This window comes from Protopterus annectens, chromosome 1.part2, assembly GCF_019279795.1.
Source record: "Protopterus annectens isolate FY-2018-M chromosome 1.part2, PAN1.0, whole genome shotgun sequence".
Lineage (NCBI taxonomy): Eukaryota > Metazoa > Chordata > Ceratodontiformes > Protopteridae > Protopterus > Protopterus annectens.
The window spans coordinates 1,052,329,615-1,052,349,406 of record NC_056727.1 but is presented as its reverse complement, the minus strand read 5'-3'; positions in this window follow the sequence as shown (position 1 = coordinate 1,052,349,406).

Here is a 19,792-nt window from a genome sequence, read left to right as displayed (position 1 = left end):
AGTGCTGGTCTGGGAATGGTATATAGTACCCTAGACACCCAGTGCTGGTCTGGGAATGGTATTTAGTATCACAAATGTGACATAGTATCCCATAATACCAGTGCTAGTCTGGGAAGGGTATATAGTACCCCATATAGCCAGTGCTGCTCTGGGAAGGGTATATAGTACCCCATATACCCAGTCCTGGTCTAGGAATGGTATATAGTATTCCATATACCTAGTGCTGGTCTGCGAATGGTATATAGTACCCTGTATACCCAGTGCTGGTCAGAGAATGGTATATAGTACCTCATATACCCAGTGCTGGTCTGGGAATGGTATATAGTGCCCCATATACCCAGTGTCAGTCTGGGAATAGTATATAGTACTCCATATATCCAGTGTGAGTCTAGGAATGTTTTCAGTGGTTTGAGATGGCTGGAGGACAATTAACCATCTGAAAAGTTTAATGTCTGCTAGAATGCATTCAGATTGAATATATAAAATATGTTTGCTGTCAGGACAGCAGAGGTGCAGTTTGTTGCTTCCCATTATTATTATTTTTTAATCTCACAGTTAATGCAAAACAAAAACAAGGTTATGCTTAATTAATAAGCTACTTCCTGTATTCAAAGTACACAGTTTGATTTCTTACACTTTAATTTGCCTACTGTAATATACTGAGCAAGTCACTTAACCAAATACTGCTCCTTCTTTGCATCTAAAAAGGGGTATTTTCTCCATTGGGCTTACCTAGTTAACAAATCCTTAAAATAAATGTAGAAGATAAAAATCTGCAGACACTAATATCTGATGAAGTTCCATTCTGACATAAACATGAAAGAAAGTGCTTATCTTAACCTTGGGCCATTCTTTGGTTTCTAATAAATCACTAAAATATAACAAAAGAAAGATCAGAGCATCCCCTTCATAAGTAGGTCAGTCTTGAACGGAGTTGACTAGTTTACTTTAAAAAAGCCTAATGCAAATAATGCACTATTGTGATTTTACATACACAGACTATACATATACTATACATACACACACTATATACAGAGAATTTTAATATTGAGCATCCTTGAATAACAGTGTGCACTTTCCAGTACCTGAATGTATTAGATAAGTGTTTTATATGTCACGCCTTACTTGCACACACATGTATAGTACATAATTTTAGTCTGACTTCAATATCTTTCTTTGCACTGCAGTGCCCAGTTTAAGTATTTATTGTAACTGTGCTGGAATTAAATGACTGGATAACATGCATATATTTTTGGAAGCAGGCTGTCTTTGTGTGCATGTGTGTGTGTGTGTGTGTGTGTGTGTGTGTGTGTGTGTGTGTGTGTGTGTGTGTGTGTGTGTGTGTGTGTGTGTGTGTGTGTGTGTGTGTGTGTGTGTGTGTGTGTGTGTGTGTATGTTGTCAACACAGTGGTGTCTTGGTTACAGGAAACCATGTAAGTCCCACTGTGTCTGTGCAATGGCCTCCTTTATTTGACTTTTGTGCTAACCCATATGTGAAATGACAATAGCAGTAAGTAGCAGTATGGTACTGTCCACAACAGATTTTTGATCAGTTGTGCCCACCATTATTGTGGACTCTCCAACTAGGGATTCCACCATTTTAGATGCTCAAAGTGGGACATTTTTGTGAAATCATGACATTTTAGAGTACAAACTCTACCTGCAGCCAATACAAAGGACTGAACATCACTTTTTTGCCCAAAAAAAAAAGTTAATTACTGTAGCATTTGAGTTACTTATGCTGTTCCAAACAATGTTTGCTTCACTTACAAAATGCATATTTTATGCTACTATCAAGGGAAGATCATGAAATAAATGTACTCACAAATTCTCAGGATATTTGCCATTTTTCAGTTTATTTTGCAGGACACAGGTTCCCAAATAGGTACTGTCCTGCGCAAAGAGCAACGATGGTAACCTTAACTCTTAATAGATGACAACCTCTGCATATAAAGCTCTGCTAGAGTCCTTGCTGAACAGGTCCACAAAAAGATTCAACACAGATGACTGTAATTTAAAACAGTGTGCGAAATACTTATCTATGTCCCTTATTTAATGTGAGATGGTTTTTAACTGAGCCTGTTATATGGCTACACTTTTACACTGTTATGTACATATACATTTATATACAGACACTTTATATACCTTAAGTAGTTCACGTGATAAAGCTCATACTTGTTTTAATAATTTCCCTCTATTTCTTCTTGTATAGTGGTAGCGATAGTTCACCCTGGAGGTCTTGTTAGCTATATAGCTAGTAAATTCATTGGAACCATCTCTACATAGGTTCATAGGTTCATAGGTAGGTACTAGGCTATTGGTCCTAGGGCCTATGTAAGCCTAGCCAAATGGTACCCTGGCTTTTGCCTCCCAAGAAAATAATTTTCCTGTGCCCCTGTCAAGCAGAGCCACAGAAGTGATCCCCGGGGTGAATTTCCTATCTCCCATCCAATCATCAAGATTTTTCTTGAAGAGTGCTAATGAGGTGCTTTGATTGCTATAGACAGGTAGTTTGTTCCAGAGTATGGGAAGTCTCTGAGATAGGAATCTATCCCTACAGCATGTTCTGTTAATTGTGGTGACAAGGTTTAGGTCCCTAGATCATGTAGCTTGGAGGGGTTGGGATTTCTTTACATGGAGCATGTCCAACAGCTCTGGGTTTGATATAGCTTTGTATGTTAGGCAGAGATCGCCTCTGAGTAGGCGATATGTGACAGAGTAAAGCTGGAGTTTTTAGAGACGGTCTGCGTAGGGCATATGTTTGAGGCCAGTAATCCTCTTTGTGAGGTATTTCTGTGGCCTTTCCAGTTGTTGTAGATGTCTTGTTAGGTACATACCAAAAGGGGCGTTGTACTCTATAATGGGTTTAATGAGTGATGAGTAGAGGGGAACAATGACCTCTTTTTTTCTGGATGCGAAACCTTTTGTGATGAGGTGTGCCACGTAGAAGGATTTCCTGACTACAGTGGTGATGTGATTATCAAAAGAGAGACTACTGTCCACCTGTGTCCCAAGGTTTCTTATCACACTTTCAGTGTTAAGTGGACTACTGCCTATGTGGTAATTCATGGGTACAGAGTTTTTACCAAAAGGGATGACAATGCACTTTTTGGCATTGAGCTTGAGGCCATGGCTTTGACACCAGGCATCGGTCTCAGTGAGGCCCTTTTGTAGGATGTCCACATCATTAGGAGATTTGATTATGGCTCCTAGTTTGCAGTCATCTGCGAACATTGTTAGCCAAAGACCTTCTGTGTTAGCCTGTACATCAGAGAAGTAGATACCAAACAGGAGAGGACCTAGGACTGAACCCTGTGGTACTCCACTTGTCACTGGTCTAAAGTTGGATTTAGAGTCTGCTACTTTCACAGTGTGGGTTCAGTCAGTGAGCCAGTTGGCAGCCCATAATTGCAGAGTGGGGGATGGTGTTGAAAGCCTTGGCAAGATCTAGATAGGCTGTGTGTACCACCTTGCCCTCATCTACAGCTTAGGTGACCACTTCAAAGAAGTCTATCAGGTTTAGGAGACATGATCTGCCTTTTACAAACCCGAACTGGGTAGGGTCCAGAGTTTGGAGATTAACAATGTCATTGTTTATAAGTTCCATGATGATACACTCCATAGCATTGCAGACCAGGCTCATCAGGCTAATGGGGCGGTAGTCCCCGGGGACCATGGTGGCTCCCCCTTTGTAGAGTGGGATAACCATTGCTGTGTGCCATTCAGTGGGCACAAAGCCTGAGGTGAGGCTATGATTGAACATGGTAAGTTCATGTAGAACACAGCCTGAGATGTTGCCAGATCCCATGGATGCTGTGTTCTTGGCTTTGGAGAGTGTGTTTTTTTTACCTGTGCAGCCGTGATTACAGGTACTTTGCATTCTTCCAGTATAGAGATGGGCCCTTTAGGGGATGAGAGAGGGTTAAAGTTAGCACTGAACCTATCTGCCAGGATGTTGGCAATATCAGTTGGTTCTGTATATTTAGTGCCATTGTGCTGCAACTCAGAGCAGATCTGAGTGTTGCCACTGAGATTCTTGACATAGCTATAGAATGCTTTGTGGTTGTCTTTAGAATCAGTGGCGATTTTGTTTTTGTAACTAGCTTTGGAGGATTTTATGAGGGATCTCAGCTTCTTACTGAGGCTGACCATGGAGTTCCTCCAATCATGGGATTTTACTCTTTTTTGCAACAGTTTCTTTCTTCTGTTGTAGTTTGTTTATAGCAGGGGACCACCAGATCGGCTTCCTTTTTTTTGAAGGATAGCATCTTGGTTCTGTTAGGGATTGCACAATCCATGCACTCGTGTAAGTGCTTATAAAGTGCAATTGTATAGAATACAGACCCTGATCAGAAAGCCAATACTGCCATAGTGTAAGATTCTTGTATACAACATCAGAGATTACCCATTAATATCTGTTATCCACCCCATGCTCACTAGAAACACTCTACATTTCTTTTTTTTTCAAAACAGGTTTATTGTTTTAACATATAAGGGAAATATCATAACAATTTTATACAAGTAATTAAAAATAGGTATTATTATAATATTCAACAAAACAACTAAAGTATTTACAAAGACATCCACTACAATCAGATCAATTAATTAAACTAAAATACCGTGCTATTGAAATTAGAATTTTTTTAACAAATTTTGTAAATTATCCCATACAATATAATATGATGTTTTTCTAGTTGTTCTCATTCTAATTGTGCTTATTTCCATATGGCACATTATATTCATAACATTTTTAAATTCATTGAACGAAGGAGGTGTATCTGAAATCCAATTTCTAGTTATTATTTTCCTGGCCACTGCTAGGATAGACCATAACAAGGGAAGCTTAATCTTTTAACACATTGAGGTACAGGTGTGTTGAATAATATAAGAGACTTAGAAATAATGAAATTATCTGTAAAAGAGCCTGCAAAAATTCATTAATTGACTTCCAGTATTCTTTCAACTTCATACAGTCATAAAACATATGAGCCCAGTCAGCATTAATTTCTATATTACATCTCTTACATAGATTATCTTTATTATTTATTTTATTCATCATCAAAGGTGTATACAAAGATCTATGTAAAAATGTCCATGTATAAAGTCTCCAGACAATGGAAGATGTAGTTCTATAAGCAGATTCCAATATATATTGTTTATCTTGTTGAGTTGGTGGGTCCCCATTAATAGAGGTGAAATAATTCCAGTATGAATCTACACTGTAAAAAGTTTCTTGTCTGATAATTTTATGTATATATGAAAGTTTACCTTTATCAGAAACTTTATGCTGTAAATTTAATATCAAGTAATCAATCAGTTTTGGAATAGATTCTTTAACTGTTATAGACATTAGATCTATTCTATCAATGAGATGTTGTCTAAAGATCTGAACCTCTAACCAGCAAGTTTCTCTTAGATCAAATTCTTGTTTTAAGAAATCTAGATTTTAACTTTATTATCAGATATCAGCTGATACCAGTACTTTAGATCATTATCTATAGCTAAATGAGCTCCTTCAGAAGTAGATGACATAAGCATACCCTGAGTATACATTATAGGAATACAATAAAATTCCATTCCCTATACTTAGGGTGCATGAATATAAAGTTATGATAACTAATAATAATATTTAATGGGTAACAAACCATATGTTTAGGTGTAATAGGTGAAGTACAAAATTCCTTTAGCAACCACAACATGGAGTTATTTACAATCATATTTTTATGTGTTAAGGAGATTTTCATGAAGTGCATACTAATTAGCTCCCAATAATCTTTCCATTTTGAGATATATGACTGATCTATTAATAAAGTAATAACTTTTATAATAGAAGAGATAATATATAAATTAAAGTCTGGAAAAGAAATACCCCTTGAGACCAGCTATTAGTATGTTTCTTTAATGCAATCCTAGGTCTATTAGGTGCCCATAAGAAATTTAACATTAGTGTATTCAGTTTCTTGATAATTATTTTTGTAGGTGAAAGTATTATTGATTGTATTAAGTATAAAATCTTGGGGAATATTATCATTTTAATAATTGTAAGTCTCTCCTCCATAGTAAAAAACATATTATTCCAGGTATTAAAAAGATTTTGTATATTAAGAAACAGGTATTATAGTTATTATATATAATAGATTTAATATCTTTAGATAGTATTATACCTAAATAAGTTATCTGACCTGAATTGGGTACATATTTAGTAAAATCACTAATGAGAATATTTTTTCGTGTATATATAGGTAGTATTTTATTTTTTTCTTCATTGAATATTAAACCAGAAATACTTTTAAAATTCATCATTTTATCAAATAAAGACTGCATAGAAGAATTAGATCCTGCTGATGTAATTAGAACATCATCTGCAAAAAGTTGAATTTTTGATGTTGTATTTTCGTCTATTTCAAAACCCTCTATGTCAGTACTGTTTCTAATCAAATCAGCCCAAGGCTCCATTACTAAAGTGAATAATAGTGGAGAAAGTGGACATCCTTGCTTTGTACCTTTAAGAATGGGTATTTTTTGTGAAACATATGTTCCTTCCTTAATATAAGCCAGCATTCCTTTGTATAAATGCTCAATTAAATTTACAAATGATCAGAGAAGTTTGTGCATTTCAGTAAGGTAAACAGATTGTCCCAACTTACTGAATCAAATGCTGAACCTATATCAAGACTAATAAGTGTTAAATCTTTCTTTTTCCTATTTGCAAAATCAATTAATGTTAAAGTTCTTCTTATATTATCAAAAGTATTTCTATTTACAATGAAGCCCGTCTGATCTATATCTATAATGCCGGGGATGATTGTCTTCAATCTATCAGCAAAAATACTCATAAACATTTTATAATCAACATTAAGTAATGAGATGGGTCGATATGAAGAACATCTAGTTGGATCTTTATTAGGTTTTAAAATTGGTGAAATAAATGTATATTGCCAAGATGGGGGGGTTATTAACTCAGTTTGGGACAAAATAAAAACCTTATGTATTAATGAATATGTAGTTTTAGAAAGGATTTTATATATCTCTGGTATAATACCATCATTACCCGGTGCTTTGTTTGATTTAAGCTTATTTATTTGTGTAATAACTTCTGTATATGAAATACTCTTGTCCAATAGTTTAATCTGTTGTTTATTAAGCTTTTTATTCATGTTTGTGGTTATAAACTCCTTTATTTTATCTTTAGGTTCCATGTTAATGTTGTTATGGTTAATCTTGTGAAAGTGATTTCTAAATTCATCCAGTATTTCTGGTATACTAGAAACATTCTTCTTTTTCCTTAGAGAAAAGATTTCTTTGATATGGTTTTGTTTATTCAATCTTTTTGTTTTATTTTTAAGTCTATGTAAGTATTTGGGGCTTATTGAATAAGACAAAACTTGTATTTCTCTAAAGTTATTTTAACTTTATGAGTTAAAATTTCTTTGTATTTCTCATTTAGTTTGTTTATTTCTTCAATAACTTTCTTGTCCATAATATTTTCTTTATTATTATGTTTATAAGAGTCTAATTTACTTTGAATATCTAACAATTCCTTATCCCAAGATTTCCTTTTATTATTATACCATCTGATACTTTGTCCATATAGATATGATTTTAAGGCATCCCAAACATAGACAATGGAGACTTCAAGAGTATTATTTATGTCTAGAAAATGTTGTACTTCTGAAAGTATATATTCTTTATAGTCTTTTAGCTGAGTTAAGTATGCTGGTATCCTTTTGATCTGAACATTATGAGTATTTTTATCATGAATTCAAAAACAATTGAGTTATGATCAGATATAGGACATGAAATGATTTTGGAATTAATTAAATCTGTTACCATCTGGTTAGAAATAAAGACCCTATCTATTTTTGAATAAGTTTTGTATCTGTTAGAAAAAAAGGTGTATGGTAATGATTTTGAATCTACCTGATTATTAATATCATTCAAATGATAAGAATTAGCAAAATCATTTAAATGTTTTGCATTAGATGTAATTCTTCTTTTCCTTATAGTGGTAGTATCACTTTCATGTAGTATACAATTAAAATCACCAGCTAAAATAATATCCCCTATAGAGAATGATATGATCTTATCAATATGACGTTTCACTGTATTAATACCAATTCCAGGTATCCAATATACATTAATTAAAGTGTAAGTCTTCCCATTAATTTGTATTGTAACCATACAAAACATTCCTTTGTCATCCTGAAAAGACTTAATGGTTTTAGGAATGGGCATACTTTTATTCCATAAAATAGCCACTCCTCTTTTTCTGAGTGTGCTCTGAACTAACCAATACTGTATACTTATTAGTGGCTAGTTTATCAATATCTTTTTTCAAGAGATGGGTTTCTTGCAGGAAGCCTAGATTGGCCTTGTGTAAATTAATGTATCTTATTAGGCTTGCCCTTTTACATGGATTATTCAATCCATTAATGTTTAAAGAAATTCCTTTTAAAGATGTCATTTGGCATTTTAAAACTCAAGAATCTTATGATCGAAATAACAAATAACAAGATAAATAATGTTACATCTCCTCTTTTAGGTGTACCTTTAAATATAGCTGTATTTATTAAATTTCTTATGGGATTTTGTATAGGATTCAATTTTGTTTGTAGTGACAATGAGTATACAAAATATATTGTGGATGTCAAAACTATATACATATAACAATGAACAAGTGAAAATAATGTAAAGATTAAACCTTGCATCCAGCCTGGAGTTGAAAACTCCAACTTAGAGTAGTATTTACTACTCAAGTTAACTCCCTACCCTAAGCAGCAGTACCTCAGCTACCACCTTATCAATTTAATACTAGTTATATTTAACTGAGGTTAACAGTTTTCAATTCAATTATCTATCAAGACAAAACTACACATTTGGTAAAACAGCATAAACTAAAATAAACTTTTTTTTTTTAAACTGTTCATACTACTATATAGATCTATGTAATATATAACACTTGTATTCAAATAGCATTCAAATAATCTTGATGTTAGAAATCAAGAGGAGAGAAAATTAGGTTCTAACATTCATTTAAATCAAAAACTTTGGCTAATATGATTCAGACATTACATATATTAAGATGCATCTATTTTCTGTCATGTGAATACTATTAACAGCTTCCAAAAAAAAAAATCTTGAATTGTTTGTATATGAGCATTTACTTAAACTCATTATTGTCAATAGAGTAAAATATTGTATTCATAAAATTATTATAAATCATATTGCATAGTTATGCAAATTCTCAGAAACACTTGCATTATTAAAAAAAAAAAAGCCATCACACACATACACACAGACACACACACACATACACACACACATACACATACACACACACACACACACACATATATATATATATATATATATATATATATATATATATATATATATATATCTGATCTCACTGAGTTATGTCCTTGTTGAGCACTATCCTACTTGCTCTCCCTAGAATAAATCTGTCTGCTTTATAGAAAATAATGCACAGCAAACACATTTTAGTAACCAGATTTTACAATCATGCTAACCTACTGCTTTAAAATATATCACATTACATTTCTTCCAGAATAGAATTATAAAATTGTGTATGCTTGTCAATCAGATGAATTAAATGAATTATAATAAAGTATATGTTTGGAACAGAAGTTTTTAACACAGATTATTATGCTGCTGTTAAGTAGATTTTCAAAAACATTTAAATAAATGTTTCATTTTCTATGCCTACTAAAATAAGACATTTACTTACTACAAGAAACTACATCATTTAAACTCATTATAACTGACATTTTATGAATAGAGTATTTTTTCTGAATCTGTGGTGTGTCAGTATGATAACTAGGTCAGAGGTTATACTAACTGCTTTCAGTTTCTCTGTGAGAATTCTGTGAGTTGAAGCTTTTGAAGTAGTTCATGGACACTGTGCATGAGAAAGCCCACATCCCAGATTGTCTCCCTTAACATTTTGGCGGGAAACTTATTAAAACTTGTGGCAAACATTCATTTTGTCAATAGAGTAAAATATTGTATTCATAGAAATTATTATAAATCATATTGGATAGTTATGCAGATTCTCAGAAACACTTGCATTATTATATAAAAAAAAAAAAAAAGCCATCACACTCACACACACACACACACACACACACACACACACACACACACACACACACACACACACACACACACACACACACACACACACACACACACACACACACATATATATATATATATATATATATATATATATATATATATGATCTCACTGAGTTGTGTCTTTGTTGAGCACTATCCTACTTGCTGTCCCTAGAATAAATCTGTCTGCTTTATACAAAATAATGCACAGCAAACACATTTTAGTAACCAGATTTTACAATCATGCTAACCTACTGCTTTAAAATATATCACATGACATTTCTTCCAGAATAGAGTTATAAGATTATTTATGCTTGTCAATCAGATGAATTAAATGAGTTATAGTAAAGTATATGTTTGGAACACAAATTTTAACACAGATTATTATGCTGCTGTTAAGTAGATTTTCAAAAACATTTAAATAAATGTTTCATTTTCTATGCCTTCTAAAATAAGACATTTACTTACTACAAGAAACTACATCATTTAGACTCATTATAACTGGCATATTTTATGAATAGAATATTTTTCCTGAATCTGTGGTGTGTCAGTGTGATAACTATGTCAAAGGTTATACTAACTGCTTTCAGTTTCTCTGTGAGAATTCTGTGAGTTGAAGCTTTTGAAGTAGTTCATGGACACTGTGCATGAGACAGCCCACATCTCAGATTGTCTCTCTTAACATTTTGGCGGAAACTTATTAAAACTAGTGACAAACATTCATTTAGTAGTGTAAATGCATGTAAACATGACAAAACCTTCACAATGTATTCCACAGACCATTACAGCCTCTTACTTCTTTTCAGAAAGAGAAACAAATTGAATCACAGCTTGCCATTAAATCTTCAGATATTTTGACTGGTTATGAAACAAAACATTATAACTGACATATTTTATGAATAGAGTATTTTCCTGAATCTGTGGTGTGTCAGTGTGATAACTATGTCAAAGGTTATACTAACTGCTTTCAGTTTCTCTGTGAGAATTCTGTGAGCTGAAGCTTCTGAAGTAACTCATGAACACTGTGCATGAGACAGCCCACATCTCAGATTGTCTCTCTTAACATTTTGGCGGAAACTTATTAAAAACTAGTGACAAACATTCATTTAGCAGTGTAAATGCATCTAAACATGACAAAACCTTCACAATGTATTCCACAGATCATTACAGCCTCTATGTAAGTGAAATTAAGCCCAAAATTACCAACAAGCAATAAAACTCAACATTCTTCTCCCAACTCAATTTTCATACAAATCCTATTATTCACTGTGCCCACACAATCAAAAGCATTTCTATATATTAATAAAGAAAAGAAAAGAGAGTAGAAAATAAAAGGGAGTGAGGCAGAAATAAAAAATGTAAGAGAAAGCTGAAAGAAGTATATACAATGGAATGTTACTTACTGTTTATATTAATAGAGTTAAAAATAAAACATATTATTTACTCTTATTTAGTTCTGATTATTATTAGTTAAAGCATAACAGATTATTTACAAACAGGCATAAGCAGTATAATCAAGAAAGTATAATTAGAAATAGCATTTGAAGAACTTATAAAACTTTTACAAGGAATAAATATGTTATTATTCTATTAATAATATTTTCATTACTGTTCTCTCCTGCCCTCCCCACCCTTTACCCACTACATAATCTAAATAGAATGTCATTGTTTAAACAAAGAAAATAATAAAAGGAGAAGGAAAAAAAAGGTAAAGATAAAAATGTATCAAATTACTAACCTTACTTCTTTTCAGAAAGAGAAACAAATTGAATCACAGCTTGCCATTAAATCTTCAGGTATTTTGACTGGTTATGAAACAAAACATTTCTTTGCACATAGAGAATAACTTTGATTAAATCTTTTCCAAAATATTTGTGGCTTTCTGGAAATACAGGAACTATATTCAAAAAGATTAATAATGAACTAAAATGATGAGAGAGAAAAAACATATAACAAATCATTTGTTTTTTAGTCTCTTCTTCTTCTCTGAAGTCTTCCACGAAGCTTCAGTTGCCAATCTCTTTAATGAAGAACTAGCCCATTCCATTTCTTCTATTTTATCCAAAATCCTTTTTTCTTTGACAAACAGTAAAGCAGAGTCTAAATCATCGAAAACCTTAGGACCATCAAGAAGGAAGATTTTAAGCTTGGCAGGAAACAGAAGGTATGTTTTAAACTGTGCTTTTTAAGCTCCCTTATTAGTGGCAGAAAAACTTTTCTTTTAGCTATTACCATGGAAGAATAGTCATTGTCAAAACGCACAGTTGTCTCATTAATCTTAACAGGAGCTTTAGCCCAAGCAGATTTAAGAACCATCTCTTTATCAAAAGATGATAGAAATCTAACTATAACTGATCTAGGATATTTTTGTTAGAGTTAGTATTAGCTATAGATCTATGTGCTCTTCGATACCAAAAGAGAATGCTTCTGGTAAGTCTAAAGTTTTAGGGAGCCAAGTTGTTAAAAAGAAGTAATATTGTTACCTTCAATATTTTCTGGCAGTCCAAAAATCCTAATGTTATTGCCTAGATCTATTTTCCAGGTCATCCAGCTTTGTTTGTAAATGTGTATTTTGTTTCAGCAGAAACTCAATGTTGATTTCCTCTTCTTGGATTCTACTTTCCATGTCATTCACAGCTTCTTCTATGCCTGTCATCTGGTTCTTCTGTTGTTGCAGGTCTGTATGTAACAGGTCTATTTGTTTTGTAGTTTTTCTATGAAGGTGTCTATTTTAGTATCCATTTTATCCATTTTATCAGTAAGTTGCTGGATTATAATTATCAGAGACTGAAGTTCTTTCTTGATGCTGGAGTCTTGAGAATTTGTCTTACTGGAACTCATTTCAGACTGATAACTGACAGGAAAATTTCCACAGTGATTTCTGACAGGAATATTGTTAAGATTTCCTTTCTTTTTTAGATATAGTTCAAGAACTATATAAAACAAATGCATTTAGAAAGAAAATTACTTCAAAAATTAATTTTTTAAGTAATTAATTCCTGTCAGTGTAATGAAATTGGTGGAGCTGAAGAAATTTGCTGCTATCCTGTGTTCATCCTTAAGAAACACTCTACATTTCTGAGTCACACCACACTGCCTCAATACCTGAATTCTATTCCATCAAGCAGCTCATATAATTCTGTACACACCTAATTTCTTCTCACAGACATTGCACATGCTATCTGTGTATCAGTGGGTACTTATAAAAATTCTGGTGGGGTTTAGTCCTATGGAGCAGATGCCTGGACATAGTCCTATGGAGCAGATGCCTGGACAGCTTAGCTCAAGGTGAGCTGTACCTAGTGTATCCTGCCTCCTACCTTAAGATATTTGAAGTCAAAGTTATTTCAAGGGCATAGAGAAGAGGGTGGTATCCCTGGGCATAAGATCATAGAGTAGAATCATCACTTTCATTTGCATATTGATCTGTCTCTGTAAGGGATCTCAACAATCATTTAAGTGGCTGAGATCATGAATAACAGTCAGTGTCTTTGTGTTAGTTACTGAAGCAAGGAGCTAGTGAAGTAGAAACATTTCTTTTCTACATTTTAGCAAAATAATATTACATAAATTTATAAATACATGATAGCTGTATGTTTAGCCTGAAGGTGATGTTTTTTAAGAGTGATAGGCACTGAACCTGTAAAGCTATGATAGCTTCAGTGCTGCAGTTTAGCAGAGTTGTATTTCTCCTAAATGAAAAGCTTTTTCTTGTCCTCAATTTAGATCTTGAAGGGGAGATCTGAATGTGGGTCAATCTGCCCTGGTACCAAATAGCCAAGCTACAGGTTTGTGTGACTTTATATATCCTGGATAGCCACTCCTACTCTCGGTGCTCGAACCTCAATCAAGATATTCATGGCCAATGAAATGATGGGATATCATACAATTATAGGTATCATTCTCTGAAACCTTTGTATATTAGCCTATTGCTACACTGATTGCAGCCTTTATCCCTACATTACTTAGATGTAGCATCAATAAACTAGAAGACATGGTCACTATTAATGGAATGATCCTTTATTTATCCTATAACAGAAACATAATTTTTATAAATGGTTGAAACATTTTATATATATATATATATATATATATATATATATGTATATGGGTGTGTGTGTGTGTGTGTGTGTGTGTGTGTGTGTAAAATCAACTTTGTTATCTTCTCTTGCATCACTACTGCTCTTTGGAGATATACAACACAACCCATGTTCCTTAATCAATTTGTTATAATCGATGCAGATAAGGAGAAATTAACATATCAAAAGCATTAATCTACAGCTCAGGAGTTAGTCATTTTGTTTTTCAGAGTAGGGATGTCTAAGGAAATACTCAATGACCATGGGGCTCCACTTACTTCCATAATAATGCATCAACTGTACCATCCCCAGGCGGATGGGTTACTGGAGTGATTTAAACAAAGGTTAATATCCAAGCTGACAAATGTTATTGTGGAAGATGGCAAAAACTGGGAACATTGATGCTATACATCTTTTTGCTATTAAAGAAGTACCAGAAGCCTTGACACTGTTTGATCCTTTTGAGTCATTAACCCAAGTACTCTATTATATTGTTCTTATGAGGATCGAACAGAAGGCAGCCATCACTATTATAGGAAGTTATACTGAGGTCTCAAACAACAATGGGAACAATTACATTTTGACTATCAAATTCCCTACCTCTTATCTTTCATTGTTATTTCCAGTAGCATAAGGGTATCTGAGTGTAATCTATTTAAATACTTCTTATCTCCAGTTGTATCCCCTACATCCGGAATATTGAGTGGTGACCCAGCTAACCAGTATTGCTTTTGATTTGACTGACCTCACTGCAAACAGTCCTTGGAAACTCCTCAGAGTCTCATATTATTAGTAGATCAAACTGGGAAGTTCCTCCTATTCTAACTGTCTTCCTGAATGTGTAGTGCATAGGGTGCTACCAAGAAATTTTAAGCCTTTTTCCATACTGCTTTTAAAATCTGATTATCCTCATCTAGTGTATAGATTCTGCCTACTAAGCTACTTAATTGGCATTCATTATTAACCACTATTTTGCCAGGCACTAAATATCATAATGTCACAGTTTACCTCACCATCTGTTGCCAATGTGATAACAATAGGAAAACTGAAGTAATGCACAAATGCCTTATGCTCGGGGACAACTGTTTGGTTCGTCCTATAGACTATTCCATATGTGAGAGGTTCAAGTATTTACTAACTTTGAAGGCCAACCTGTCTTTTCAAAGCCTGTATACTATATGCAATATGTTGTCCATTTACACAACCATGCTAACCATGTCCTTGACAAATGAATAAGCCTCCTTATGTTTGGTATAAAACACACAGGTCTACTTTGTTTCACTGAATCTCATTTCACTGAATTTCATTTCACCCGACCACATCGCTGAAAACACAAATTATTGAAAACTCATTTCACTGAATCTCATTTCACTGAATTACAGTTAGTATATATGGCACTGTGTAGAGTACTGTAAGGCAAGTAAAAGGTATATGCCCTTTTGCCTACTGTAGTGCGATCCTGGAGTTAGTATATATAGTTGGGGGCGGGGGCATAGCCCCCCACTTTGTTTGTTTTATATTTTATTTTACCAAAAACTTCAAAACAATGCATTTTAAACAATAGACATGCATAGTTCTCTCCAGAAGACAATATGTATTCAAACTAAGTCGGGGGCTACGTCCCCCACACCCCCACTCCCCCTCTAACTATATATACTAACTCCAGGATCACACTACAGTGGGGAAAAGAGCATATACTTTTACTTGCCTTACACAGTGCCATATATACTAACTGCAGTTCAGTGAAATAAGATTCAGTGAAATGAGTTTTCAGTAACTTGAGTTATCAGGTAAGTGGTCGGGGTGAAATGAAATTCAGTGAAATGATATACAACGAAACAAAGTAGACCCAAAGCACACTTAGTGTTACACTAGCAGGACAGCATACACAGAGAAACAGAAAACACAGATACAAAAGTATGTCACTTAGCTGGCAGGCATAAGACCTTAAGATTGGCAACATCTTAATCAGAGGTGACTCTGCAGTCAAACACACAGATGCACCATTCACCAGGCTGGGCAAGAAGAAAGTGATGGTCAGCTGACTCTCAGGGGCCAGGAACTGCAGTGTCACTATGGTCCTCAAGTTCTTTCACTCTAAATACACATATGCCACGGTCAATGGACTCATGAGAGTGAAGAACCTAACATACCTCCTTGGTTCATATGAAAAGAAACATGATAGACCTCTCAAAATATGCCTCTGAAATTGGTGTGAAACTAGTACTGAACAGTATCCAACCATTGGAAAGAATGATTCCACAATATAAAGAGAAGATACCTAACATCAATTCTTATGGAATCAGATATATATCATCCTAACAGGAGATGCTCGACATCTCTGACTGTTTTTCTACAGATGGCCTGCATTTCCCTTCTCATGGCTTACATATATTGGCCAGAATATTTTCCTCTTCCAGATTGCCTTTTTATAGGCAAGGTCAGTCTCCTCATATTACCTATATATCTAATCAAAATCAAAACTATACAAGTGTAGCACTGTTCAGTACTTGAAGTGTAAACAAGATGTTGCACGCAACACTTGAAAATATAGATGCCTGCATACTTACTAAAACATGGTTTCAGAACTGCAAGAGCACTGCCATATTGCAGGGTTTCAGTGCCAACCATTCCTTTAAACCCAGCTTGTAAAATGATAGTGTTATTGTAGGAGGTATGTCTGTATTCCTAAGATTCTTAAGACAAAGCAATGACCTTGGGCTACTCCATATCAATGCACAGTAAATGTAACACTTTATCATGTCATAACCAATTACTATACACCCTTCTGTATCACCTGCAGTCCATGAGGCATATCTGAACACGAAGGCATTCCTCCCAATTAAGCTTAACATTATTCACTTTGGAGATTTCAACTATCCTTCCATTAACAGAGAAACCTACACCACCTCAAATAAATATGCACAAAGATTCCTGAACTTCATTAAACCTAACTCCCTAGATCAACTGGTTCAAGTTCCAACTAGATTCTCAAAATACTGGACCTGGTACTCATTAATATTACCCCCCACCCCATGCTCAACATCTACTGGTCAAATCTGACCACCGTAATGTAACACTCAGTCTGAGGGGAAAACTTGACTTACAACAAAATCCATCTTTCTTTAGACATTACTCTAAGGCAAACCTGTTTCAGCTAACTGATGAAGTGATGAAATTGAAGCACCCTCCTCACCTTGATGACCTCATCTCACATACTGTCCCATTTTTGGATACTTTGTATGCCCATCTCAAAGCATGCATCAAGATATCTGTCTCCATATGACACAAATACAATGCCATATTCAGGAATAAACCCCTATTGTGGTACCCTAGTATAAGCAAACTATACAATAAGAGGAAGAAACTCATAGCTCATAAAAGTAAACTTAATACCACATCATCTATAGATAAACTCAGAAAGATCAAAAAAAAGTGAGAAACAATGAAATCCTTCAAAGGTAAGAACAAGTGACTTGCTATCTCTGTTAAAGAAAACCACAGAACCTTCTTCAGCTATATCAGAAACATTGGAGGTAATGCACAGCAATGTTCAGAGCTAATACAGAGCAACAACACCTACACATTCCTTAATGACATAGCCAACATAGTCATAAACAAATTCAGCTCTAATTTTACTCCCATATCTTCTCCTAATTCCCCAGCTTACTATAACACCACACCACCCCCACTGATCACCTCAGAGCAAGTCCAGAATGTTCCCCCCAAGGAAGGAATGGCTCCAGCACTAAGTGATCGAGGCAGCTGCTTAGGTCTCATTGCTGGCTGAGGGACCCAGCTATACAACATTAATTATAAAACAAAGACAGGCTTCTCACAATATTTACAAAAAGAGCATTACTGTACTCTCTCCTCAGACACTTGGTATCTGTACCACTACTGCTGATGCTTCTTCCTGTTTGGCAAGCGAGCATGCAGCCTGCTTCCTGCATGGCACTCACACACAGCAAATGAGGATACTTTCTGGAAACAGAGAGAAATTTGCTCTCACAGAAGGAAATGGAATTTCTTTTTTTCCTTTTTTTTTTTGTGCAGGTGGAGGAGATGGAAGTTGCAGCATATTTAAAAATAAGTTAAAATGGGATTTCTACAGCAGAAAGAACCCAGACCAGAACATGAACTACAGAGCAGTTTTGCAACACAAACTGTGTATAATGTCTAAGTTAAAGAGGGCTGTTTAGTTAACTGACTTGCTCAGACTCAAACTCTGGTGTTTCAGATTGCAAGACAGTTAATAATCCACACAAATTACCAGACCTATATGACTCTACTTTTGTACAGCATCTCTAATTTTGCCTCATATTTGTGTCTTATCATTGAGTGAGTCATTTAGCCCGACAGTGCTAGGGGTAACTGGAGATTTGGGTTAGTCTCCTTAATGGACCACTTAACTGCAAGCTTGGTAACTAGTACCTTTGAACCAGAGTAGTTATAGTGTAAAGGAAGGAAATTAATTGGAGCATCATCACATGTGCCATGTTCTTTGGATGTGATCCTTGGTTTCCTTAATGCTGACAGTATGTGTATTATTTAGCTGCGACTAAATGGGACAACATGATGTCTATAAATTAAATGCTTAGATTTTAATTATAAATAAATATTTAACATAGTCTTTTGGCAGGCACACAAGTGTGAAATGCACTGTGTTGAGGTTACAATAGCACTAAGTGCAGGTAAGTAAGGCCATGAGTTGTAAAGGATTTACTTTCTGTAGCACATGGTTTGATTCCCTACAGCCTTCATTTATCATCTGTCTGACTTTGCCAAGTTACTTCACCAGACAGGACTCCTGGGCTGCGCCTGAAAAAGCACATTTGTGTCCAGTGGGCTGTCCAAGGTATTTGAATGGCTGCATTATACATTTTCCTTTTGAATTCCTTCACTTTTCTCAGACATGTTAATAAGTACTACAATATATGCCATTTGAGTATGAATTCTAGTGTATCTCTTGTAGTTTAATGGGGGTGCCAAATACAATTCCACTAAATGTGAGTTATAGTGGAAACGAAGTTTACTGTTTTTTTATGGTAAAGTCATTTTTCAATGTGAGAATGTCTTGCTTTGCTTTGAAATTGGCTGTCAGTGATTTTTTTCATTAAAATATGAAATCAGACTTCTAAATGACATCTAAATCTCTGTGCTACTTTTAAAAGTAAAGAACAAAAAACGATATGTACACTGACAGAATGTTTATGATAATTTGGAGAGACCAAATAATGAGATATTGGTATGGTTGGCTGGGGTCCTGATTCCTTACCCTGCATAGGACCCCATTTGTCCTTTTGGGGTATATGCTACAGCAATTCAGCATTATTAGCCATTCAAGTAGGTCAAGCATATACTGAGTTATGTCAGAATGGATAGCTATTCTTGATGACAGGGAAAACGTAGGGAGGTCAAAATGAGATGTACAGGTGTCAAACAAGAATGTCAGCCCCCCCCCCCCCAATGTATATTAAATGCAATAATATTTCTGATTTTTGTATGACTTTTTTGAACAAAAGCTGCTTTGCAATTGTATTATCTGTAATTGTTTATCTTTATTCTTTGCGCTA